The sequence below is a fragment of the Lissotriton vulgaris genome, chromosome 8 (genome assembly GCF_964263255.1).
Source record: "Lissotriton vulgaris chromosome 8, aLisVul1.2, whole genome shotgun sequence".
Lineage (NCBI taxonomy): Eukaryota > Metazoa > Chordata > Amphibia > Caudata > Salamandridae > Lissotriton > Lissotriton vulgaris.
The window spans coordinates 186,208,205-186,234,912 of record NC_141696.1 but is presented as its reverse complement, the minus strand read 5'-3'; positions in this window follow the sequence as shown (position 1 = coordinate 186,234,912).

Genomic DNA, 26,708 nt, shown 5'->3' with positions numbered 1-26,708 from the left:
AGATCATCATCATCCCGTAAATCATTGGTCCAGGGCAACATTAAAAAGATGTTGTTTACAGAAGCGCAATATGAACGCAACCACCCAATGACCCGTCTGTATAACACTAAGCTGGCTAAAATGCTAGCTCTGGACCTTCTCCCTTTTTCTTTTGTAGAAGGGGTTGGTTTTCTAGAATTAGTGACAGTGCTCTGCCCTAAATGGAAGGTTCCTAGCCGGTTCTATTTTGCCCGAGTTGCGGTTCCAGCACTACATGAAGATGTTCTGAAGGTGATTGGGGCAGCTTTGCAGAAGAGTGCTGTTCACACTATACATCTGACAACAGACATGTGGACCAGTGGCGCAGGCGCTGATTACATGTGCATCACTGCACACTGGGTCTCTTTTTCAGGGGCTAAAGCAAAGCTAAACTCAGGTGTTGACACTAACATTGTTTTTAAAGGTGCTCGGAAACATGCAACACTAGCCATGTTTGGTTTGGAGAAACGTCACACAGCAGAAAACATTTTGGATGTCTTTAACACAAAGGTCCTTAACTGTCTGTCCCCACTAAAACGCAAGGTTGGTTATGTTTCCACAGACAATGGCTCCAATATAGTTAAGGCCATGAGGGACGGTTACTATTTCAGAGTGCCGTGTTTGGCGCACTGTATAAACCTGGTTGTCCAAAAATTCTTGGGTAATAAACGCAGTGCAGCGTACAGTGTATTGGAGAACTGCCGAAAAATTTGCAAGCATTTCAGGCATTCTTTTAAGGCCCGCAAGCAGCTGAGGAGCATGCTATATCAAAGTCAAATGCCAGTGAAAGCACTCATCCAGGAGGTGGTAACACGTTGGAACTCAACCTTCTACATGCTTGAGCGTCTGTATGAGCAGTATACGCAACTCGATCAATATTTCTTGAAAGAGGGTATAGAGGAGCTGAGGATGGGTGGGCCGCAATGGAACATAGTTGAAAGCCTAACACGCATGCTTCGTCCTTTTGAGGTCTTCACACGTGCAGTCAGCAAGGAGGACTCTAATTTGGGAAAAGCTATCCCATTGTTGTACATGCTGGAGGACCAACTGAAGGAGGTGTGTTCTGTGTTTCGAAAAGATGACAAAAAGAAAGACTCTTTGCTTCTGGCTGAGAAATTATTAGAGCTCCTACAAGGTGATGAACGTCTTCAAAAGATCCACTCAGAACAGCATTACATTTGTGCTACTATTCTGGATCCACGCTACAAAAAGGCGCTGGCAGGCAGAGCATTCTTTCCTTTTGCTGATGAAGATGTTACAAAGTACAAACGTTGGCTAGCCTTGTCAGCCAAGAAGTTTGAAACAGAACGGCTGGAAATTGAAGGAAATGGCAGTACATCAGCAGGCCATCCCCAGTCAAAACAATCCACTTCTGCACCTGTGGCTGTGGCACAAGTGACCTCTCAGCCGTTAAAGACACCGGCAACCGCATCATCTGCACGAAAGACAGCAGAAACATTGGAGGCTGAAGAGGATTGGCTAGCTCTGCGTGGGTTTGGTTCTCAAAAGGCCAGAGGCACAGCAAGAGCTACGCAAAGTGGAGGAACCTTGGAGGAGGACCTTGAGTCGATGGTGAAGGACTATCTGAATGACTCCACAGAGGTCTATGTTAATTCTGACCCATTGGCGTATTGGCATGGGAAAAAAGAATTGTGGCCACAGCTCACCAACCTGGCTTTAAACTACTTGTCTTGCCCACTCGCAAGTGTGTCTTCTGAACGGGTTTTCAGTGCGGCTGGTGGGATTGTAACTCCCAAACGGAGCCGCCTCTCGCCCAAAAATGTGGAGAGGTTAACAATGATCAAGATGAATCAGCACCTCATACCACCAGATATAAGAGTACGAGAGAGCGTGCCGGATGAAGAGGAGGTGGCCAGCACCATAGATGAGGGAATTTCTACTCTGTCAGGTGGCACTGACCTCACCCGGGCTGAATTCGCAGAGTATGATGACGAAGCCTTATTCTTATTCCTGGACCGTGATTCCGACTTCGAGCCCTGAAAATGAGACAACGAATCAATAACTTTCTTTTTCATCCTTATTCACTTTTATTCCTGTGTGTCTGTCTTTCTTTGTTGTGCACAGTTAATATAATTCAAACTTTAATCAGATAATCACAAAGACAAGCCCATCAGCAGAACTGTCTTCACTTGTTTGCTAATTTATTTGAAGGTGCCGCAGTCTGCATTCCTCAGGTTCACAAGTTCAGAAGAACATGCTCCTCTATCCTCCTCCTCCAGACTCCTATTTCCATCAAAGCAGAGGGCTGGTTTACGCCCAATGAAGAAAGACTCAGCACTTGTGGGGGTGTTGTTCTACCTCTTTGCAGGTGAGTTGACGGGTCTGGGGCCATTGCTGGGAAGCACTAAAAGTGGTTTGTGCCAAATCCGAGGCGGAAATTTTTTTGTGTTTTTGATGACTTGCTTGCCTTTGAGGTGCTCTTAGGGGGGGTTCCGTCTGTTTGTGGGTGAGTTTCATGGTCTGAGAGCATTGCTGGGACACTCTAATCTTGATTGCATTTGCTTTTCAGGAAATCCGTCGTGCCAACCCCGACTTATGGCCCAGCTACGCAGCGCGTTTGGACCGAAGGCCCAGAAATATTGCAAGTATGAGAGTTTGCTTTTGGCCTGTTTGGGGGTGTTATACTTCTTGGCGGGTGGGTTGCCGGGTCTTGGGGCATTCCTGGGAAGGTCTAATACCGGGTAGAAGTGGTTGGGACTAAATCCAGGCCGATTTTTTTTGGGGCTATTTCTGACATTTTGCTCTATGTAGCGTTTTCGGGGGCCTGTTTGGGGGGCTTCCTGGTGTTTCTGGGTGAGTTTCGTGGTCTGGGAGCACTGCTGGGACACTCTAATCTTGATTGCATTTGCTTTTCAGGAAATCCGTCGTGCCAACCCCGACTTATGGCCCAGCTACGCAGCGCGTTTGGACCGAAGGCCCAGAAATATTGCAAGTATGAGAGTTTGCTTTTGGCCTGTTTGGGGGTGTTATACTTCTTGGCGGGTGGGTTGCCGGGTCTTGGGGCATTCCTGGGAAGGTCTAATACCGGGTAGAAGTGGTTGGGACAAAATCCAGGCCGATTTTTTTTTGGGCTATTTCTGACATTTTGCTCTATGTAGCGTTTTCGGGGGCCTGTTTGGGGGGCTTCCTGGTGTTTCTGGGTGAGTTTCGTGGTCTGGGAGCACTGCTGGGACACTCTAATCTTGATTGCATTTGCTTTTCAGGAAATCCGTCGTGCCAACCCCGACTTATGGCCTAGCTACGCAGCGCGTTTGGACCGAAGGCCCAGAAATATTGCAAGTATGAGATTTTGCTTTTGGCCTGTTTGGGGGTGTTATGCTTCTTGGCGGGTGGGTTGCCGGGTCTTGGGGCATTCCTGGGAAGGTCTAATACCGGGTAGAAGTGGTTGGGACAAAATCCAGGCCGATTTTTTTTGGGCTATTTCAGACATTTTGCTCTATGTAGCGTTTTCGGGGGCCTGTTTGGGGGGCTTCCTGGTGTTTGCGGGTGAGTTTCGTGGTCTGGGAGCACTGCTGGGACACTCTAATCTTGATTGCATTTGCTTTTCAGGAAATCCGTCGTGCCAACCCCGACTTATGGCCTAGCTACGCAGCGCGTTTGGACCGAAGGCCCAGAAATATTGCAAGTATGAGATTTTGCTTTTGGCCTGTTTGGGGGTGTTATGCTTCTTGGCGGGTGGGTTGCCGGGTCTTGGGGCATTCCTGGGAAGGTCTAATACCGGGTAGAAGTGGTTGGGACAAAATCCAGGCCGATTTTTTTTGGGCTATTTCAGACATTTTGCTCTATGTAGCGTTTTCGGGGGCCTGTTTGGGGGGCTTCCTGGTGTTTGCGGGTGAGTTTCGTGGTCTGGGAGCACTGCTGGGACACTCTAATCTTGATTGCATTTGCTTTTCAGGAAATCCGTCGTGCCAACCCCGACTTATGGCCTAGCTACGCAGCGCGTTTGGACCGAAGGCCCAGAAATATTGCAAGTATGAGATTTTGCTTTTGGCCTGTTTGGGGGTGTTATGCTTCTTGGCGGGTGGGTTGCCGGGTCTTGGGGCATTCCTGGGAAGGTCTAATACCGGGTAGAAGTGGTTGGGACAAAATCCAGGCCGATTTTTTTTGGGCTATTTCAGACATTTTGCTCTATGTAGCGTTTTCGGGGGCCTGTTTGGGGGGCTTCCTGGTGTTTGCGGGTGAGTTTCGTGGTCTGGGAGCACTGCTGGGACACTCTAATCTTGATTGCATTTGCTTTTCAGGAAATCCGTCGTGCCAACCCCGACTTATGGCCTAGCTACGCAGCGCGTTTGGACCGAAGGCCCAGAAATATTGCAAGTATGAGATTTTGCTTTTGGCCTGTTTGGGGGTGTTATGCTTCTTGGCGGGTGGGTTGCCGGGTCTTGGGGCATTCCTGGGAAGGTCTAATACCGGGTAGAAGTGGTTGGGACAAAATCCAGGCCGATTTTTTTTGGGCTATTTCAGACATTTTGCTCTATGTAGCGTTTTCGGGGGCCTGTTTGGGGGGCTTCCTGGTGTTTGCGGGTGAGTTTCGTGGTCTGGGAGCACTGCTGGGACACTCTAATCTTGATTGCATTTGCTTTTCAGGAAATCCGTCGTGCCAACCCCGACTTATGGCCTAGCTACGCAGCGCGTTTGGACCGAAGGCCCAGAAATATTGCAAGTATGAGATTTTGCTTTTGGCCTGTTTGGGGGTGTTATGCTTCTTGGCGGGTGGGTTGCCGGGTCTTGGGGCATTCCTGGGAAGGTCTAATACCGGGTAGAAGTGGTTGGGACAAAATCCAGGCCGATTTTTTTTGGGCTATTTCAGACATTTTGCTCTATGTAGCGTTTTCGGGGGCCTGTTTGGGGGGCTTCCTGGTGTTTGCGGGTGAGTTTCGTGGTCTGGGAGCACTGCTGGGACACTCTAATCTTGATTGCATTTGCTTTTCAGGAAATCCGTCGTGCCAACCCCGACTTATGGCCTAGCTACGCAGCGCGTTTGGACCGAAGGCCCAGAAATATTGCAAGTATGAGATTTTGCTTTTGGCCTGTTTGGGGGTGTTATGCTTCTTGGCGGGTGGGTTGCCGGGTCTTGGGGCATTCCTGGGAAGGTCTAATACCGGGTAGAAGTGGTTGGGACAAAATCCAGGCCGATTTTTTTTGGGCTATTTCAGACATTTTGCTCTATGTAGCGTTTTCGGGGGCCTGTTTGGGGGGCTTCCTGGTGTTTGCGGGTGAGTTTCGTGGTCTGGGAGCACTGCTGGGACACTCTAATCTTGATTGCATTTGCTTTTCAGGAAATCCGTCGTGCCAACCCCGACTTATGGCCTAGCTACGCAGCGCGTTTGGACCGAAGGCCCAGAAATATTGCAAGTATGAGATTTTGCTTTTGGCCTGTTTGGGGGTGTTATGCTTCTTGGCGGGTGGGTTGCCGGGTCTTGGGGCATTCCTGGGAAGGTCTAATACCGGGTAGAAGTGGTTGGGACAAAATCCAGGCCGATTTTTTTTTGGGCTATTTCTGACATTTTGCTCTATGTAGCGTTTTCGGGGGCCTGTTTGGGGGGCTTCCTGGTGTTTGCGGGTGAGTTTCGTGGTGTGGGAGCACTGCTGGCTATATATACTTTACTTTGCAAGAGGTTTGAAGCAAATCCATGGTGGCTGAGGGGACTTAGGGCCTAGCTGCAGAGCGCGCGCGGAGTGATTTGGGAAATTTGTGAAAAAGTGACTGTCCCCATTTTTGTACTTTTGCTCTTTGGCTGTTTGGGGGTCTTCTACTCGTTTTCTCCTGGGTTGACGGCTCTGGGGCCATTGCTGGGAAGCTCTAATACCGGATAAAAGTGTTTTGGACCAAATCCCAGGCGGAATTTTTTTTGTGTTTTTGATGACTTGCTTGCCTTTGAGGTGCTCTTAGGGGGGGTTCCGTCTGTTTGCGGGTGAGTTTCGTGGTCTGGGAGCACTGCTGGGACACTCTAATCTTGATTGCATTTGCTTTTCAGGAAATCCGTCGTGCCAACCCCGACTTATGGCCTAGCTACGCAGCGCGTTTGGACCGAAGGCCCAGAAATATTGCAAGTATGAGATTTTGCTTTTGGCCTGTTTGGGGGTGTTACGCTTCTTGGCGGGTGGGTTGCCGGGTCTTGGGGCATTCCTGGGAAGGTCTAATACCGGGTAGAAGTGGTTGGGACAAAATCCGCGCGGAAAAGCCTTTAGTTTTGGCACTTTTTGTAACTTAGGGTTCGTTAGGGTTAGCCCTAGCAGCAGGATTGCATGTGTTTCGGGGTGTTCTAGATTTTTCAAACTGAGTTCTGGGGTCTTAGAGCACTCGTGAGAATGTGTAATTTTGGTTGCAAGTCATTTGAAGAAAATCCATGGTGGGAAAGGGGGGATTTGGCATAGTTAAAGAAAGCCTTTGCCACTATTCTTAACTTAGGGTTCGTTAGGGTTAGCAGTATTTCTATTGCATGTGTTTGAGTGGGGGGGATTTCGAGTCTTGGAGCGATGCTGGCTATGGCTACTTTTGCTTGGTTGCTTGCAAGTGGTTTGAATGCAATCCACGGTGGGTAATGGGTAATTAGGGTACTTCGGCCTACTTTTACTTTCAAAGTAAGTTTTGTCACCAGTTTTCTGCTAGGCCTCGTTTTTTGAGATTTGATTGGGGGTCTTCTACATTTTTGCGACTGGCTTTAGTAAGGGTCTGGGTGGGAGCACTGCTAGGAAGATCTAATTTTGTTCTAAAACACAGTTTACAGTACACCTAGCTTGAGGGGCAAGATCCGATACATTAATTTGCCCATACATCCTTCAAAAGGTGACTCAGAGTACGCACTTTCAAAAACATTGTACTGTCTACTAGGAAAAACAAATTGTGACTTTTTGCACTCCACAGCCTACATGCCTTATATTTATTTATCAGTGGTGTTGTAATATTATATCACTTCCTGTTTTTCGTTGAATAATTACAGGCCGGGTTTCAGTCTCTGCAATGGGGAAAAAAGGATGGAGTCAGGCTTCACAGTAGCGAGCCACAATTCAGCATCAGGCAGGCAGTGGACAGGGTGTCTTCTGGTGACCAACATCGATGGACGAAGCGTCGGCTGCAATGGAGGAGTGCCGCTAATAGGAGGATTTTTTTTCTGCGGGCAACTTACTTACCACTTCCAACAGGACCACTACAACCACATAGATACAGTATCCCTTGCCTTTTTCTCTGACTGTGACTGCATTTCTTGGCTCTCTCTCTGCTTCTACATTGATCCCTTAACACATCACTTAGTCCACTCCACTATCACATCTGCACCACACATAGTCATTTGTAAGTGCTCCTACGTAATTCGCAAGTCGCAGCACGCCCCAGGCCGTAGAGGACTGGGATGGCCCCAATGATGAAGCATGTCACCAAGGGGCAACCCTGGTGAGTGAGGGGACACCTAGAAAAAAAGCAATTTCTCCTTTTCTATCTACTATACCTTCTGTCAGGTTACGCAGCCCCTAAGCGCCTACCGTACTATGAAACTACATTTCCCATGAGTAGGCGGGAGACTTGCAGACTATTTAGTGAGACTATATGAGAGTACCCTTGTATGTTAGGACAGCACTTCACTGATGCCTGTCTTGTCTTCTGTTACAGGTATCCTTTCCCTGCTGACCCTACCTTTACCCATCCCACATTTTTTATTTTAGTTTGTTATTTTTCTCCCCCGCCTAATGCCTCGAACACCCTGTGTTTACACTTCTGGGTGTTGGTGACATTTGGAGGTGGAACCATATTTGCATCGACTGGATCACGGGGAGTAAACCTGACACCTTCCAGACCAACCCCATTGAGTGTTGTTGTGAATGGATTTATAGTGACCAGCAAGGCTCTCAGGTATCTGGCTACAGAGACCTTATGTTGAATATAGTTATCAATATTTCCACCCACGCCCTGTACTGTCGCATTCTTTCTTCCACAGTTGTCGAAAGTACTAATTACTTTTAACTGACATGCATGCAGTTACAGTAGTGTATGCACTTTCAAAGATTGAGGGATAGGTTTGTACCCAAAGATTTGTTTATGTTCACAATTGTTCGTCCATGCTGTGCTACTTTTTCTTGTCTCCCAAAACCTTTCCCAAAAACCCCCGTACCCATCCATTTTTCAAACCCTAACCCTCTTCCCCCGGGCTGTGTGGTTTTGATTGATGTGTGACTAAATTACAGCAATAAATCCACACACTTGCTGGGGAGGATAAGGTGATAGCAACAGGCTGGTGAAGAAATCCGAGGATATATTCTTACTCTGCTTGACAAAGACCCATGGCTAATGTCAAAGAACTTCAACCGAATTAGTTATACTTTAACATTTGTTAGGCTACAACGTGGCACTGTTCTAGTGTACTTCTGTCACCTGCTATATTCTGTATTGTACCTTTGTATTGCTCAGGAGGACAAACCAGATTTCATTTTCTTTTTTTCATAGGCAAGCAACTGCCACTGTGTCACACCAGTAGTACCACCGCTATGAGGAAATTTTATCCGCCCAGGATTGCCAACCTTATTTGCTGTTTCCCGTGGAGCCAGCCCTGGGCCTAGCCCTACTTGCAAACAGAAATTACAGGTAAGATAGGCGTTTGGTTGGAGGTAGTATAATGGAGTATTAGGAGAGACGAGAGATTTGATTGACGGTAGTACTACTAAAGTCCTAGGACTATTCAGGAAAACAAACTTACTGTTATGTTAAACCCCCACCCACCAGACTCAAAAGCAGTAAAAAACAGGTATGGTCAGATAAAGTTTCAAAAAGTATATTTTTATAGCCCTAACAAAAGAATCTCCCGCAAGACCCTCCCTAACCCCAACGATTGTCCTTCAAAAGTCCCCAAAAATCACAACTCCCAATTCCCACCCCCCAAAAGTCTCTAAAAAAGGGGCAAGGGACACTATGGCAGGGTGCTGTTGGAATTAGCAGCCAGGGCATCATGCTCCTTGCGGAGGGTGGCAAGTTCGAAGCGGAGGCCCTCCACCACGTTCTTATAATTATGGACCTCCTGCTCCAGGTAGGACAGTCTGAGGGATAAGCGGCGCCGGTGTGCCTTGCAAATCCTGTGAGGGGCAGCTGCTTTCTTTGCTGCTGGGCGGTGGCGTTTGGCTTTGGTAGCCCGGCTCCGTACCGCTGGAGCACTGCGCTGGCTGGCAGCCCGCACGGAGGAGGAGGCAGCTGTCCCAGTGGACGTTGTTGTTGTTCCAGACTGCGTCTCCTCCTCCTCCAGGGCCACCAGCCGCCGATATTCAGCAACAGTGGCATCCAGCCTCCGTTGCCGGGCCATTCGAGCCTGCTCCTTCCTCCTTGATGGTGTCTTGGATTTGGAAGGAGCAACTACATGAAAAAAGAAAGACATAGTCTGTAACCAATGCTCCTTAAGATTAACACAAAATGATTGAGCAGAAAGTTGTCACAGTACAAGTAGCAAATTGAAAGCACAGTGCATAACTATTGAGGACAGTATCTATGTAACCTCCGACTTCTTCATCCTTGCTCTAACATTAGTGGGAGTTTAAGGAACAAATTCTACGAGCACTATGGACTTCTATTACAGTCGACTATGACAGTACACCACTCTTATTCTTCTTCTTCTCTCTTGTTTAGGACAATTGGTACGTTATCTTATGCAAGCCGGCATAATGCCAGCGCAGTGAACTTGCACCCGAGAAAAACAGACGCACACCATGGTGAGTGAGACAGACTTGCGTTACTGTACCGGTCCAGTACATGCAGGTGGTGAAGCTCTTACTTTTCTATTACGGGTGGCACTGAGAATACTCTGTTAAAAGGGCTACTGCTTAATTAATTTAGCTTTCACCCTACAGTGCAAATGAGTATTAGAAAAGGAAAATGAAGAAGCTAAATTATCTGATTATCTATCACTTCACATGGGATGTATTTGATGACATATGGGATGACTTTAGGTGCTTTGCTTATTATTGAGTGAACAGTGATACCCCCACACATGAATGACGTACTACTACTAAACTAAAGTTATTAAGGGAGGTAGGGAGTGCCCACCGTAATAACTGGATATATGCTGTGCTTGCAGTTGCAATACAAACTACTGCTACTATTCATGGTAGTCTTTGGACAACGTTACAACTTCTTTTCCTTGCCTTTCCTACACTGGAACGGACGTGCGGGTGCGGTGTTACATGCTCTTCAAAGTAACACTTAGTTCATCCAGTGACCGTCTACTCTCTCTAGATTCACATATGCTATCTAAGAGTCAGATAGTACCATGAATGATCCAGGCATCCATCCATTCAAAGTATATTGCACACATACAGTTTCTGTCTCACCCACCCAGGCTGTTCTCCTTCCACCCATCCTTGCTTCATCATTCACCCAGCCATGCACCATACCATTTTCTTACCTTCCCAGCCACCTCGGGGACCAAGCAAACACATATCATTCTTCTTTGCCAGTCATCATTACATTTCTCGTGCTTCCACACTTACTTACACCCTTCTTTCGCTTTTCGTTCATCCCATCCATCAAGTTCACCTCAGATCTGATTGGGATTCTTCTCGCCAAAAACTTCACAGCTAAGTCGAAGTACATTTAGAGGAGGCTACTACCTGCTTTTTTTATAATACACCCGTGCAGAAAGCACACTCTGCAGTCTTCAATCTCAATGACTAAGGAATGTATAGCTTACCTCTGCCCGCCACCACCGTGTGAACCCTCACAGGCATGTCCTTTTCCGGCACTTGCACCGCCTCCTCCCCAGAGTTGTCCTCCTCGTCCAATGCCACCACCTCCGCGCTGGCCCCGTCTCCAGATGTTCCACCTACAAAGTACATTTAATAATGTTAGAATACACCACTCACTACTATATAATATTTGGTCTAGGAGGAAGAAAGAAATGTGAAAAAAAGTGTACAATTTAATAATTTTTGACTGTGTACTCTAGAGTAAAAAGGTCCCTTTTTCCAGGGAAGGCTGTTGTCTTGCTGCACTTTTTGGCACAACTGATGAATGTTTGCTTTTTACTTTTTAACACGCACCACTTTTTCTCCTAACAGACAGAACCTTGACTTCTAAGAACACGAGCAGGATCAAGTTCAAACCAGGTGAGAGCTCGGCTCGACCACAAGAAATGTGTCCAATTAATCGTCAGCACTAAGCACTTTTCCATTTTCAGTTACACGTTCACTTTTATGACAAACTTGAATTTAATAAATGTGTTTACTTTTAATAAAGCTTTTAAACTTAAATAGAGTCTGTGGTTTTTGGTCCTCCAGACTAGAGTGGATGAGCTAAAGGTTTTCGAATTTTTGCAAGCATGAGTCCGTGCCTCTGCCATCGGTGACTTTGGGAGCTAAATGACTCTGCCACACTATCTAGTCAGTAAGGAGATTGGGGCCGGGGTTCAACTACAAAGTCTGTTATCACTGAGGTATGTGGAAAGTCTAACAGTTACAGCACCTATTATAATTGATAAGCTAAGCGATGCATTATTTAGTGTCCATAGTTCTGTTTGTGCAGATTTGTCCCTGCAACAGTAGTAGAATGGATTGTCCTATCCAAACCAAAAGTAAAGTAGTATCTTATTATTTCTTGGTGGTGGTCATTCACCTTTTTATTGTTGGCAATGGTCAAAGCATAAACATTTAGAATACTTGAAAAGACAATATGGACAATCCCAGAGGACTACACTCAGTGCATAGAGCTATTGCTGACTAGAATGGGAGTCCAATGGAAATGCCAAATGTGCAATCTTAGTTAGCTACACAGACAGACTAATAAGAATAATCTAGTAATACCACACGGAGTCATAGGGATAAGAATTTAGATCCTGTCTACAAGAAGATCAAAGACGATTTAGAAAAAATCGAATGAGGAACGCTAGGAAAAAATAAGTACTCTATATTAAAATTAAAACTTACTGGGGCCAGCAAAGGAGCCCTCGACTGCCCGGTCCTGGCCTGCATCGACAACAGCACCCTCCTCCTCCTCCTCCTGTGTCCTCCTCTTGCCCCTGGGGGAAGCTGATGTACAACATGAAAGAAAGAAAAACAGAAAACATGGATGATATTTATTTCTCAACCAAATCAAACATTTAAAAAAGAACTAACAAAGTAACAAAATATTTTTGCGAAATAGCAAATAGGGAACGACTCCACGGGATATATTATTGACCAATCTCATGTGGTCGACTACGTCATTACTTTAGTATTGCTTGATTTGCGGACCGTCGAATTGGAAACTACCCTATGTAACTCACTAAACAAAGTACTAAAAAGGTTTGCCTAGGATTGGCAGGCAGCAGTCCGCAGCACGCAAAGTGACAGCCAAAGTCCATTGTGATTGAAGATCAGCGACAACACTAAAGTTTCCTACTACATTCACCAGTCATTAAAATACTCAAACTATTAATCCACCACCACTATTTCTTCTTATCGCCATGTGTACAAAGGAAGGACTGGACTTGAGTCTGTAGGGGCTGATTTATAAGGCCCTTGCGGCTCTTTTGCTCCATTGTTGCGTGACTTTTGTGACGCAGCGACAGCACATAAGAGGCGCAATGGTGCGGCGTATATTAACAACGTGACGCATCTGGGAGATGCATCACGTTGTAAAGCCCTGCGCCAATAGGGGTGTTCCGGCGCAAGGGAGGGCGTTCCTGCGCAGGAACGCATCCTAAAAGTGGCTGAGGGAAATCTACAAGATTTCAATCAGTCACTTTGAGGACAATGATGCGTGACTCAAACCCTGCGCCTGCTTGAAGCAGACGTACGGCTTGACGCAGCATTGGGGAGATAGGGCACCCCAGAGAATTGATGGAGCTGCACCATCGTTGCGACGCAACTCCAGCAATGCGCCACCTTTACGGCACAGATGCGTAACGCTTTGGTGACGTTTTGGGCCCATGGCGCGCCGCATTGTAATACGGCGCACCATGGGTGATGGTGGCGTGACGCACAATTACTGGCGCATCCCTGCAACTTTGCAGGGATGCGCCGGTAATTAAAAATCTGAACCTTAGTGTGTAGCATTGCGCAGTTCTTTCAACTACACTCATACATAATTTCACAGGCCAATGAAATGAACACAAAATCTAAAACAAATAAGCATAGTAGCAACACTACTGAGAAGGAGAGCAGTGTACCTGAAATGCACAGAAGATTTTGAAATAAAATGTACCTACAATGTAATGAGCAGCATTATTGCTCTTGTAAAAAAAACAAAAATTTGCAATATAATAACACAGCAGGAGAAAACATAGTAGTAAAGACATAGCTACTACTACTCACCAAGCCCGGGGATCTCAAGGCCAAGGAGGTCGAGCAGATCTCGCTCACGGGTCAGGACATCCGTCCAGCGGTGGGTGGCCTGGTTGTAGGTGCGCCAGACCCGAGAGTGGTGGTAAATGGCCTGGCACACCTTCTCCCACCGCTTCCGGCGCTCCCGGGCCCCGTACCCGGCACTGATCTTGCCGCCTCCCATGATGGTCCTGGGGAGGCGGCGCTGAACATAAAAAATGAGTTGGCCCACCTCCTCCGGGGTAAAGATCTCCCGTGGCATCACTAGCTCCCCCCTCAAACGCCCGCACGGGAGCCGGACACGGGGTGCGGGACCCTTCCCCTTCTCGGGATGCTTCCCGGCTCCCTTCACCATGGTCTGGGCGGAAAGGAATAAAGAAAATAGAATAGGGAAGAGAAGAAAAGAAAAGAGTTTACAAAAGTAGTTTAAAATTAACCAAAAGTAGCAGTAAACACAAAAATATAGGGCTAGAAAAATAGAGGGATAGATAATAAGTAAAATAGATAAAAAAAAACTTCAAACAAGCAAAGGATGGCAGAGATTGACAGAGGATACAAAGACCATGCCCAGAACCATAGCAATGAATGAGAAACAAGATGGCCGCGCCCGTTCACGACCGCGCGGGTAAGTTCGCGCGAGATTTTCCTTGCGAACACGCGCGAGACTGTACTGGCAAACCGCGGACTTTGCGAGATTACACTTCGCGCCCGGAAACGGAAATACGTCAGGCAAACAAGATGGCTGCGCCCTTGCACGACCGCGAGGGTAACTTCGCGTCTTGCGCTACGAGCGGCTCGCAAAAACGCACAAAACCTTGCCAACTAACACGCTGCAAAAAAAACAAATTGCATATTCGCACGAATTTGCGGCTTCCGAATCCGATCTTGCGCGTGTTCGCACCCCGCGAACCCCGCGAAATTGCAGAAAAACGAGTTTTTCAAAAGTGAAAGCACTCGGCAGGGGCAAGAGTTCAAACTCATCATTAGTAACAATTCCCGGTAGTGCTTCCTGACTGGGGCCCCTCCAGAATTCAGTTGCTAGTTGCAACAATTGTATGACCCTGCTCTGACCCTCACAGCAGGCTCATACAATAGCTACAAGTAGGCCACAAAGAAGGTCCTGGGGAAAAAAAATGCACTGCAACAGAAAGCAAAATTACAGATAAGGAAGCAGGTGCCAGACTGGAATTTTAAAACAGTGACACATTAATAAACTAACCCCAAATTAATTCATCTGAGTTGAAGCAGGGATGGTGTGCTTGCTTTTCCCCCCCATAATCTACAGTAATGATGAACCAGAGGGTGGCATTGATGTAACAGAGGGTTGCAGTGGTGAAACAGAGGGTGCTGGGAACCTGTGATGATGAACCAGACGTAGAAACAACATAATTCGCGACCGTTGCGCGACGAAATGTAAGTTCGCAATTGCGAACTGGTACGAAACCCTCGCGAACTGGCAGAAATCCTTGCGAACACAAAAAAAAAAAAAAATCCGCAAATTCGCAAGAATTCGCGGATTTTGCGGATTGCGAGTTCAAAAATCCGCAAATTCGCGAACGCGAGATCCGCAAAATTCGCCCATGCTTAGTTCCCACACACATTTACAGTTGAAGTCCCCACCCCGGTCACAACAGGTGATGATTGTCGCGCAGCTGGACATTCCGCCGATTCACGGAATGTATGTGGTTGATCGGATCTCATGGGGTGGGGGCTTTGATCAACTTGTGGATCCTTTGATGGGAGAAGCTTCCTACTGTATAGGGGGCAATAAACAGTATCTGCAGGGCCAGGTGGCGGCCTGGGAACGAGTAAGACAAACGGGCACAGAGGAAAGGGGGTTTTATCAAAGGACCCGGGATCATGAAAGGAATGGAGGGAGGTGTTGAGCTGGGAACAGGATGGGGTTCCGAGGCAGAGCTGTGCTGAAGAGGGGTTTATGACCCAAGGCATGTGAGAGCGGGGGCTGTCAGCGTGCGGGGGATGCTTGCGAGGTCAGGAGAGAGAGAGAGAGACGCGCTGGCTATCGGCGATGGGCAGAGAGGCCATGGCATTTAAAATGGCTGCCGCTTACGCGCATGAATGGGCTCGAAAAGGGGGCAAGATGGCGCCGATAATGTTGACACTGCAGTCTAGGTTTTAACAGTCCTCCCTTTTCAACATATCTAGCCAGCTTGTCTACTCAATGTCAATCTTCATTAAATTCCTAACCTCGGCATCATATAATGCTCCCATGCGTTCCTTTCCAAAGTCCACAGTCTTAGGGCAAATACAATTCGCACATAACGAACACAGAGGCGGCAGGCATTGAATTCCTAAGCATAACCCACATATTACAACTACAGGAATCAGGATAATGGTAAACAGTCTCCAGCCCCAGTTCTTAACAGTACTCCAGAACCATCCACCAAGCGACCATTCTTCCTGCTCCTGGTGGACTTCTGAGGAGAGTCTGTGGAGGTGTTCGATGGCCTTGTACACTGAGGGTGAATTGTCCGGTATATATGTACAGCAGCTGGACCCAATAATGCGGCATGCTCCACCACGATCCGCTAGAACCACATCTAGAACAAGGCGGTTCTGGAGAGCCACCAGGCGGACCGCTTGAAGCTCGGCTCTGTTGTTAGCAAGGATACCAGCTGTGATGTTCATTGTTGTCTCGACTGCCTGAATCAGATGTCGGATGGCACGGCTGTTTGCCATCGGGCCCCAGAGTGGAACAAGTCCCTTCATTGCATCAAGGAACTGTGCTCCTGTAGAGTCGGCTTGTTCAATGTCCTTGGCTCGTTTCTGTCTATGATGATCCGCTGGAGCCACATAGGTCGGAGGAAGGATGAAGGAGATGAAACAAGTGCCCCCCCAGCCTTTGGGGAGCCAGGTGTAAGCCTTTGTGCCGCAAACGAAGTACATGTTTGGAGAGGATACAAAGGAAGGTGGATCGGTAGAGTCCAAAGTTCTGGTGAAACGGCAAGCACTGCGGCCTACCAGCTGTGTCCCAAGCCCTTCTATGCACATATGGCCTGTGACGTTGATGACAGATAGAGCCACAGTCAGAGTGGCAGCTGTTCGTTTCCGTAGGTAGGAGAAGGTGGGTCTGGTTGGATTGTTGAACACCTGCATTTCAATTTGTTCTTTAGCAGGGATGTCCATGTGGATAGAGTCGTTGGAGGTCTGCGGGCAGAAATGTGTCTTTGTTTTGTTTCGCCAGACCTCTTGAAAGAAATGCGTCATGGTTTTGCTGGAGGTGGCATTGTCCTTATAGCTCTCTTGCAAGAGGATCAGCCAAGCAAGGCAGGAGCCGTGAATTGAGAAGGGTGAAGGGATGAAAGGTATCGAATGTCCAGTGGCGTGGGGTAGCAACCCACAGATCCAGCAGTTGGTGGCATTGGTGGCAAGATTGTGCTGGTGCAGCAGCTGCACAAAGGAGTTGTTCCAAAACTCCTTTCGCCTTTCTCTGAGTTGAGGAGAGAGCGAGATCAAATAATGTTCCTTCATGGTAGTAGGCTGCGCAGTGGTTAGGAATGTTTCGTGAGCAGGTGCATTTTCTTCCACAATCCAGAGCGTGGTTATGAGGAGAAAGCAGAAAAGGATCGTGATGAAAAGTGCAATTGTCTTTGAACTATGGATTCTGTCTGTCTTTGGGTTCCTGTAGTGGATTCTCGGATGTCCGGTTGCTTCCATCACCTTCTTATCGGGCGCTTCCATCACCTTCTTATCGGGCGCTTCCATCACCTTCTTATCGGGCGCTTCCATCACCTTCAAGGGAGCTCGGTAGCGGGCAGAACCAAAGACCTCGTCTGGCTTTCTCTCCTGACAGCCCTTGTTGTGTTAGGCCACCGATCTGAGAATTATGACTTAGTCAATGGTCTGCTTAGCCGAAACTCTCTCCTTTCGACGCAGGTTATACCCTTCTTTGGATGGCACGGTAGGGTCAGGAATCTTTGCAAGTTCAAGTGTCTCTGTGTCTGGGTAGCAATTCAGCGATGGTCGGTCTTTGTTCAGGAGCTCTTCCTGGGTGGTCACGTCTTCAGTTGTCATCAGAGTCGGGGGAATCCGCTTGCAATGGTGCGCATGCACCCAGGTCCGCTTTCCTTCCACTCGAAGAGCTGTTCGGGTGGCTAGTAGGACTTGCCAGGGGCCCGTCCACCGGGGTTCCAGACTCTTGGCGCGCTGGAAATTCTTGATTAGGATGTAGTCCCCGGGTTGCAGGTTGTGTCCGGGGCCCCTGGAAGCGTCAGGGATGGCATGCAGCACCTGTTGGTGAATGACAGACAGAGTTTCAGTCAATTTATGCAAGTAATCAGACATTAGGACGTCCGGGACTTCATGAATGGAAGTCGGTTTTGGTGCAGACCAGACGCTCATGGGTCGGCCAAAAACGACCTCGTAAGGTGTCAAATGGTGTTTGGTGGGGGTGGAACGCATCGATAGCAATGCCAGTGGGAGAGCGTCTGGCCATTTTAGTCCTGTGGTAGCGACTATCTTGGCTAGCTTTAGTTTTAGTGTGGCATTGTGTCGCTCGACAAGTCCAGCAGACTGGGGGTGGAAGACTGCGTGGAACTTCTGCTTGATACCCAGCCCTTTTAAGATGAGCTGGATGACTTCGGCTACGAAGTGGGGGCCATTGTCGCTCCATAAAATTCGACAAAGGCCGTAGCGAGGGAAGAATTCTTTTAACAGTACTTTTGCAGTGGCCATAGCAGTGTTATCACGGGTTGGGTATGCTTCCACCCATTTGCTAAATGCGCACACCACGATAAGTACGTATTTCAGGCCTTGGCATCTGTCTAGTTGGATGTAGTCCATCTGCAGGACTTCAAACGGGTGATTGGGAACCCCAAACCCTACCCGGGGTACCACAGTTCCTTTCCCGGGGTTATGTTGCAAGCATATCAAGCATTGTTGGACCAGACGTTTGGCGGAGTCTGTGATTTTGTCGTTGTGCCAAACTCTGGAGACAAGTTCAATCATGGGGGCTGATCCTATGTGAGCAGGGGAGTGTGCCATAGTCAGTATGGGAATCAGGTATGAGTCAGGTAGCAACTATTTGTTCGTGTCCTTTGTCCGCCAGCAGCCTTCATCGTCTTTCAATCCCACCCGTGCCCATTCAGTCAATTCGTGTTGTGTGCTAGCCATTTGAATGTCCCTAATAGTGTCCCTAGCGTCGGCCCATTTCTCTGCTTGTGACCTGGTCACGTACATGTTTGTTGTCGTCCTATTTTCAGCGGTGGTTCGAGCAGTGACATCGGCTAGTGCATTTCCCTGTCCAATAATGTCTGTCACTTTCTTGTGTGCTTGGCATTTGATAACCGCAAGTCTTTTGGGGAGAAGGACAGCTTCGATCAGGGCGGAGACTAAATCTCCATGTAAGATAGGGGTGCCGTGCGAGGTCAAGAATCCCCTTTCCTTCCAAAGGAGCCCAAAATAGTGAACCACCCCGAAGGCATACTGGCTGTCGGTGTAAATGTTCGCTGTGGTTCCTGCTGCTAGGATGCATGCTCGTGTCAGGGCAATCAGTTCCGCTGCCTGAGCAGACCGTTGTGTGATGCGGGCTGTCTCGACTACAGTTCGGGCCGTGGTGACTGCATAGGCAGCTGAAGTGGTGCCATCGGGGAGTTTGATGCAAGAGCCGTCCACCCACAGCTCTCCGTCAGGGTCAGGAAAAGCCGTGTCTCTGAGGTCAACCCTACTTCTAGTCTGTTCGTCCGTGAGGGTCACACAGTCGTGTACAGGGAGCACATTGGGATCGTTCTCTGGTAGGGGTAACAGAGTTGCCAGGTTCAGTGTGGTGCATCTTTTCAGGGTGATGTGGGGTGCGAGCAGAGTCAGTTCGTACCCAGTCAGTCGTGCGCTCGTTAGATGTTGCGTCTTGGTTTGGTTCAGGAGGGTGTCAACTGCATGGGGTACTAATACCGTGAGGGAATTCGAGAGCACGATCCCCTCAATCTGTCGGATAGAGATGGCAGCGGCAGCTACAGCTCGAAGGCAGGTAGGTAAGGCTCTGGCTACGGGGTCAAGAGTGGCAGAGAAGTAAGCGCATGGTCATTGCTTTGGGCCAATGGACTGGGTCAAGACTGATAAAGCACACCCCTCCCTTTCGTGAGTGTAGAGGGAGAAGGGCTTTGTGTAATCGGGGGTACCTAGGACAGAGGCTGAACAGAGGGCATCTCGTAGCTCTATGAAGGAGGATTGGCATTCAGGGGTCCAAGGGAGCGGGAAGGGGACATCTTTAGCTAGCAGAGAAAGCAGCGGTTTCACAATGAGGCTGAAGTTTGGTAACCACTGTCGGCAGAAGGAGGTGAGGCCTAGTAGGGAGCGGACCTGTTTCTGAGTCTTAAGGACAGGGGTTTCAAGAATGGTTTGGATCCGGTCGGGAGTAAGTTTCCTTCCGTCTTTGGACAGAAGGTGGCCTAAGTAAGTGACCTGGGGTTGGCAGAATTGCAACTTCTTTTTGGAGATCTTGTGGCCATTTTCCGCAAGGAAGTGCAGGAGTTGAATGGTGGCTGTGACTGCTAGTGGAGTGGTGTCGGCCGCCAAAAGGATGTCATCGACGTATTGTATTAACACCACTCCATCGGGTAACTGGACTTCATCCAGTTGTCTCTTGAGGGCCTGACTGTAGATGCTGGGGCTTTCTGTGTAGCCCTGGGGTGCTCGACAGAATCTATATGAGCGGGCTTTTAGGGTAAAGCCGAAGAGATATCGGCTGTCTGGGTGGATGGGGATAGAGAAAAATGCGTTTTTGAGGTCAATGACAGTGAAGGTGGTGGCAGTAGAAGGAATCAAAGTCAGGATAGTGGTGATGTCTGAGACCACGGGGTACTGGGCTACAACCACTTTGTTGATCTCTCGAAGGTCGCTGATGAAGCGGTATGCTTTCTCATCCCCCTCTCCTTGTTTCTTGATGATGGGCAAGATAGGGCTGTTGCAAACGTTGCTAAACACTTCCTCTACCACTCCTGCGTCTATCAGTGACTGAATAATCTTTACCAATGGCTTCTCGCCTTCGGGCGATATCCGATATTGTGGAAGTTTTGGGAGTATTGCGTCCGGTCGAACAGTGATGTGCACTGGGTCAATCATCATGCGTCCTACGTCCGAATCTGTCTTGGCCCACAGATACAGAGGCAGAGTGTCAAGCAGAGACATGTCAGCGTCATTGATAGAAAACATGCGTCGGGAAGGGCAATGTCTGAGCAGAATGGGGTTGTCATACAGGAAAACTCGAACTCCGTCTTGGGAACATCTAATAGTCGCTCGGAAGTGCTTCAGTAAGTCAAGTCCCATAATGGCGTCAGGAGTATTGGCGGAAAGCAAAAACGTTGTGTCAGTGATATTGTTCTCTAAGTCGAAGGGGATCGGAGTGGACAAAGGGTTAGTGGAGGGCGTTCCAACGAAACCTATCGATGTCACAAGTGAGCCAGACAAGGGTGCCCTTGGAATCAGCCGTTTAGATAACGCACTACGTGTTGCGCCAGTGTCTACCAGAAATGGAGACTTTGTACCCAGGACCTTAGCAGTGACATAAGGACCTTGCTGGTCAACATAGAGCTCAACTGGATCCCTCCCTTGCCCTTGGCAGTCCTATGCGAAGTCGTGGGCATCGTCACAGTCAGACTGTTGGTACTGATTCTGTCTGGGTCGGTCAAATGTATTTGGTCTGTTTGATTTATCGTTAGTCGTGTCATTTGCGGGCCCTCGTTGCTGTCCTCTATTTCTCGGTCCACCCGCTACGTCCTTGGGGTCCCTATTTCTGATCATCTCCAACAGGACCGGGCACTGGGATTTCCAATGGCCGAATCCTTTACAGAAGGCACACTGGTCCTCGTTAATGTCTGTACGCCCAATGCGGGGTGTCGGGGTGCGGTCTTTAGGAGGTGCGTTCCTAGGGACATTTGTCTGGTAGTTTCCTTTGTATTGCTCTCGTCCTATAGTCACCCCTTGCAATTGTGCAATCATCACCCTCTCTTTTAAGTCTTTCTTCTTTTTCTCTGTTGCTCTATCGTTTTCATTTTTCTGGTGTTCGTAATATTGGGCCACCTGAAGGATAGCCGCAGGTTTGGAGGCTGCCCAACTACTCTCGCTGGCCTGCAGTTTCTGGGAGACCTCCGGTGACAAACCCTTAACATAATTCTGGACAAACAGATGGTGTCCGGTTGCAGTGGTCATGTCCTGGCCGCTGTAATCGGAGAACACCGTTTCAAACCGGGAGAAGTAGTCCGATACATCTTCCTGGGGTTTCTGACGACAAGCCGTTACTATCGACCAGTCCACTTTCTTTTCTGGAATCAGGGTTTTCAATTTCTGTACAATTTTATCTGGGAGGTCTAAAATGGGTTTCAAGGGCTTCTGTCCTGGTTCTCGTTGTCTATCTATGCCATCGAGTTGTGACCAGGTATGTCCAAACAGCTCAAGGTGGTCGACTTTCCGGATTTGCTTCCACACATCAGCTGGCAGACATAACCCGAAAAACAAGTCGATGTCAGCCAGGGTCATAATCGTTGAACCTAGGGCTGTACCTAATTCAGTATAGAAGGCAGTGGGGTTTTTACGTAAATCAGGCAGAGATTTCCGGAACGTCAGAATATCTTGCCGATCCCATGGCTGGTAGACCCAGTTGTACACTACCCTCCCTTTTGCATCTTGGTGGTTGACGTCATCGTGAGTTCCTTGACCTCGTGGAGGAACCCAGTAGGGGGCAGCCTCTCTTATTGGCATCATGGCGCTAGCTCGCTCAGTTTGTGGTTCGGTTGCTACGGGTGTCGTGGGTTTAGCTTCCGATTCCTGTTCAGTGAGGTGGCGGAAAACCTCAAGCGTACGCGTAAGGAGGTCCGTCTCATCACACTCGCCCTCATCCCCGATATCGACCTTCCGGTACAGAGTCGTTAGGCTCTCGGGACCTTTGTCTCGATATCGGTCCTCGTACGCATTCAAGACATGATAACACAGTCGTACAGCAAAATGTTGTCTGCGGCTCCCTGCATATGAGTTGAACATATCCGTGATGTGCCCTTAACTTTCCTTTCTTTCTATCAATGTCCTCACTACCTTGTCAATCCCTGCTCGCTCATCCTTGCCTAATCTGTTTGTTCTTGCGGAATCAGCCTTTCGGGTCTCAGGGTCATCTAACGCTGCCGCTTGTGCTGTATCTAATACAAGGGGTTCGGCCGGCACAGAGGCCATGGGGGCCCGAAGCTCTGGTACTACTCTCGTCTGTGCTTGGGGGTAGCGGGTGTTGTGCTAAGGGTTGGGAAGGGGCATATGGAGGGGGCATGTGGATGATCGGGGGACCTAACAAAAGATCATCGTTGGTTCGCTGTTTCAAGGGTAATTCAGGATAGAGCGTAGAGGGCGTTCTAACCGGACACTGGCTTGATGTTTCTACCTCTAGCTTTTGTTTGGCTTCCTCTCTTTCCTTAATCTCTTCTTCTAATTTCTTAGCAGCTAGGTGGGCTGCCTTTCGCAGCTCTTTTCCCAACCTACTCTCATTTCTCTTTTTACGCTGTTCGGTTTCTTTGCGCCACATGCCGAGACTATCAAGCATAGTGGGCGTTGTCTTGTGCTTCCCAAGGGCTGTTTCTAGCGCGCTTATTTTATCCTCATCAAAGGATCCTATCAGTGGCCACTGACTTTCTCGATCCTTTCTCGTGTATTTATGCCACAGCTTGCTATAAGCTATAGCGATCAATCCATGCTTCATGAACATGTCCTTATTAGGGGTGCCTTCCAGTGGAGCCGGATGGTTCATCTCTAATAAGCGGTCCGGGCTAAACAGGCTACCAATCAGTGGGGAGAAGATTGGCATGACGGATTACAACGGGGACAAAAGTCTGCACTACCTATCTTATCACTGCGTGCAAAGACTAGACAGAATATTTCTATTCTTCGTTGTTTGCAGGCGGTGAATACCTCAAAAGAACCAATATCGAACAGTCAATGTTCGGTCAATCAAACAATCAATGGGGAGAATAAGTAGGCACGACGGGTTACAACGGGGACTAAAGTCTGCGTTACCTACCCTTTCGCTACCTGCAAAGAGAGAACCTGTTCTTCCCTGTTTGCAGACAGAGAATCTCCAGAAAACAATCCGCGAACAACAGTTCGGGCCAAACAATCAATCAGTGGGGGAGGAAGATAGGCACGACGGATTACAATGGGGACAAAAGTCTGCGTTACCTATCATTCACTGCTTGCAAAGAGAGAGTCTGTTGTTTCTCCGTTTGCAGCCAGTGAATCTCCAAACAAATCAACAAAAGAGTAATACTAGTATTTTCCAAACAATCAAACAAACATTTCACAATTTGTCGCGTTTACACGACCTTACCCGGACCGCATGGAGAGTTTCTTGTCTTCCGAATCCAGCGCCCGATCGTCCTCTATTCTTCGTGATCTTCGCGGCACTCCTGATGGTTCCCAGTCAGGACCGTAGATCACTCGAGAGAGGTCTGTTCGGAACCAGTGAAGTTCGGATGATCGGCTGTCAGACGAGGGTCTATCGGACAGGAGCTCTCCCGATCGTTGCAGTCGTTCACTCTGTCGTCAGGACCTCTCCCACTGGATCCACGAATCGCTGATGGGCCCCACATTGGGCGCCAATTGTGGAAAAAGGTAGGGCCGATGACCTTTTTCAGAGTTGCCCGGCGTTAACCGCCTCTATACCCACTCAAGTTACCAAACAAAGAGGCAGGCGCTGGAGACTGGAAGGCAGGAAACAGAAGTTTTATTCCGACGGAGCAGAACACATCAAATCAGACAACAGGGTATCTTCTCGAGGTGCTCTAACCGCATCTCTGAGGCCTGGCCTCTTATACACAGGTTTATGATCTTTATTGCATGTCACACATTCTTGCAATGCTTTGAAGTATGAAAGGACATCCTCGGAATCCCCGCTTTAGGCCCGTTCCCACACACATTTACAGTTGAAGTCCCCACCCCGGTCACAACAGGTGATGATTGTCGCGCAGCTGGACATTCCGCCGATTCACGGAATGTATGTGGTTGATCGGATCTCATGGGGTGGGGGCTTTGATCAACTCATGGATCCTTTGATGGGAGAAGCTTCCTACTGTATAGGGGGCAATAAACAGTATCCGCAGGGCCAGGTGGCGGCCTGGGAACGAGTAAGACAGACGGGCACAGAGGAAAGGGGGTTTTATCAAAGGACCCGGGATCATGAAAGGAATGGAGGGAGGTGTTGAGCTGGGAACAGGATGGGGTTCCGAGGCAGAGCTGTGCTGAAGAGGGGTTTATGACCCAAGGCATGTGAGAGTGGGGGCTGTCAGCGTGCGGGGGATGCTTGCGAGGTCAGAAGAGAGAGAGACACGCGCTGGCTATCGGCGATGGGCAGAGAGGCCATGGCATTTAAAATGGCTGCCGCTTACGCGCATGAATGGGCTCGAAAAGGGGGCAAGATGGCGCCGATAATGTTGACACTGCAGTCTAGGTTTTAACAGAGAAAGCTGATCTAGAGAGGGGTCTGGAACCAGGTCCATCAGGTATTGCAGGAGAGGGAGCCCCCATAGATGATGAGACCAATACCCCAGAAGTTGAGGTAGAAGAAAATGAGGACTCAGATGATCAGGGGGATGGCCAGGTTCAGGCCAGAAGACTGAGCAAGGCTAACATAAGCCTACATGGGGATGGAGAGGTGTTACACCTTCCCAGACCTAATCGTAGACTTAACCCTGGCAATAGAAGGTATAGATCTCCTTCCAGGGAGTCTAACCAATCTAATGCCTCAAGGGGATTCAAAGGGGAATTACTTCCCCTCAGAGAAGAGAACATGAGGCTAGGATGAGAGATGTCCAACTTCAGATTGAGAAAGAAGAGATAGCCCTGGCCCAGCTAAACTTGCTTTAGAAAGGGAGCAACAATTAAGTGGATTCGATTCCACTGGTGGCAGCAGTATCCCTAAGGATAAAGACAGGTCCTATGATCATAGAAACCCGAGTAAGAGTGTGCCCCCCTACAGAGATGGGGATGACATCCACAAATGGATAACTGCTCTTGAGAGAGCCTGCATGGTACAGCAGGTTCCCCAAGATCAGTGGGCAGCAATCTTGTGGCTCTCCTTTTCAGAAAAAAGCTCCTCAGTGTTAGACCTGAGGATGCTAAAAACTACACTGTCCTGAAGAGTTCTCTTATTGAGGGTTTTGGCCTAACCACGGAACAATACAGGTTGTTGTTCAGAGACACCCAAAAAGCTCAGACTTAGGACTGGACTGATTTTGTTGATTGTGCCACTAAGGCTCTGGAAGGTTGGCTGCTTGGTAGTAAAGTTAAGGACTATTCAGAATTGTATAATTTGATCATGAGAGAGCAAATGCTTAACAACTGTCAGAACCAGTTGTTGCACCAACACCTGATTGACTCAGATCTGACCTCTCCCCAAGAATTGGGAAAGAAGGCAGACAAATGGGTCAGAACCAGGGTTAAGCAGAAACCCCAGAACCAAGATGGTGATCAAAAGAAGGCAGACCAGAAGTGTGGAGATCAGAAACAAAAAGACCAGAAGTCTTCTTCAGGCCCCCAAAACACTACTAATGAGGGGGGGGGTCCCAAACTGGAAAGAAAAAGAAGAAGAATGATGGCCCAAAGAAACCTTGGTGTAATTACTGTAAGTCAGTTTCTCACTGGTTTAGTGAGTGCACTATGAAAGGTGGAGCCCCTGCCACTGCAGCCCCTAAGGCAACTGCACCCCCTAGTACAGTCAGCAGTGGCAGCACCCAAACTAAAGCTATAGTTGGGTTAACCATGGGTACTGAGATGGAGTCTGGCCTAGTCAGAGTTCCTACTCAGGCAGTCTTGATCTGTGATGTGGACATGCCAATGGCCACTACTATGAGTCCCAATACTTTGGGCAAGTACAGGCAAACGCCTTTGATTAATGGTAAAGTGGCTCAGGCCTACAGGGACACATGTGCCAGTGTCACTATGGTGACACCTAACTTTGTGGACCCTGGACAACTTGTACTAGGTGATAAATACCTAGTGACCAATGCTAGCAATGTCACTACTCCCCACAGTGTGGCAAATGTTAACTTCTCCTGGGGAGGGGTAACTGGCCTCAGGAGAGTTGTGGTGAGTGCAGACCTCCCAGTTGAATGTCTTTTGGGCAATGATCTAGAGGACTCAGTATGGTCAGACGTGGAGTACAGACTCATGCAGAGATGCTAGGTATTTCAGCACATGTCCTTGCTATGACCAGGTCACAGGCCAACAAGTGCTTACCTGAACCTGTGCTGGATCTTGAAACAATAGACCAGACACAACCCAAGAGAAAGAGCAAGAGGGTAAAGGCAGTGCCTTCCCACTTGCCCCAGGTTGAGGATCAGCCCTCTCAGGAGGCTGATTCTGTGATCCAAGAGGAGACTGTCCTGGAAGAGCTTGAACCTGAT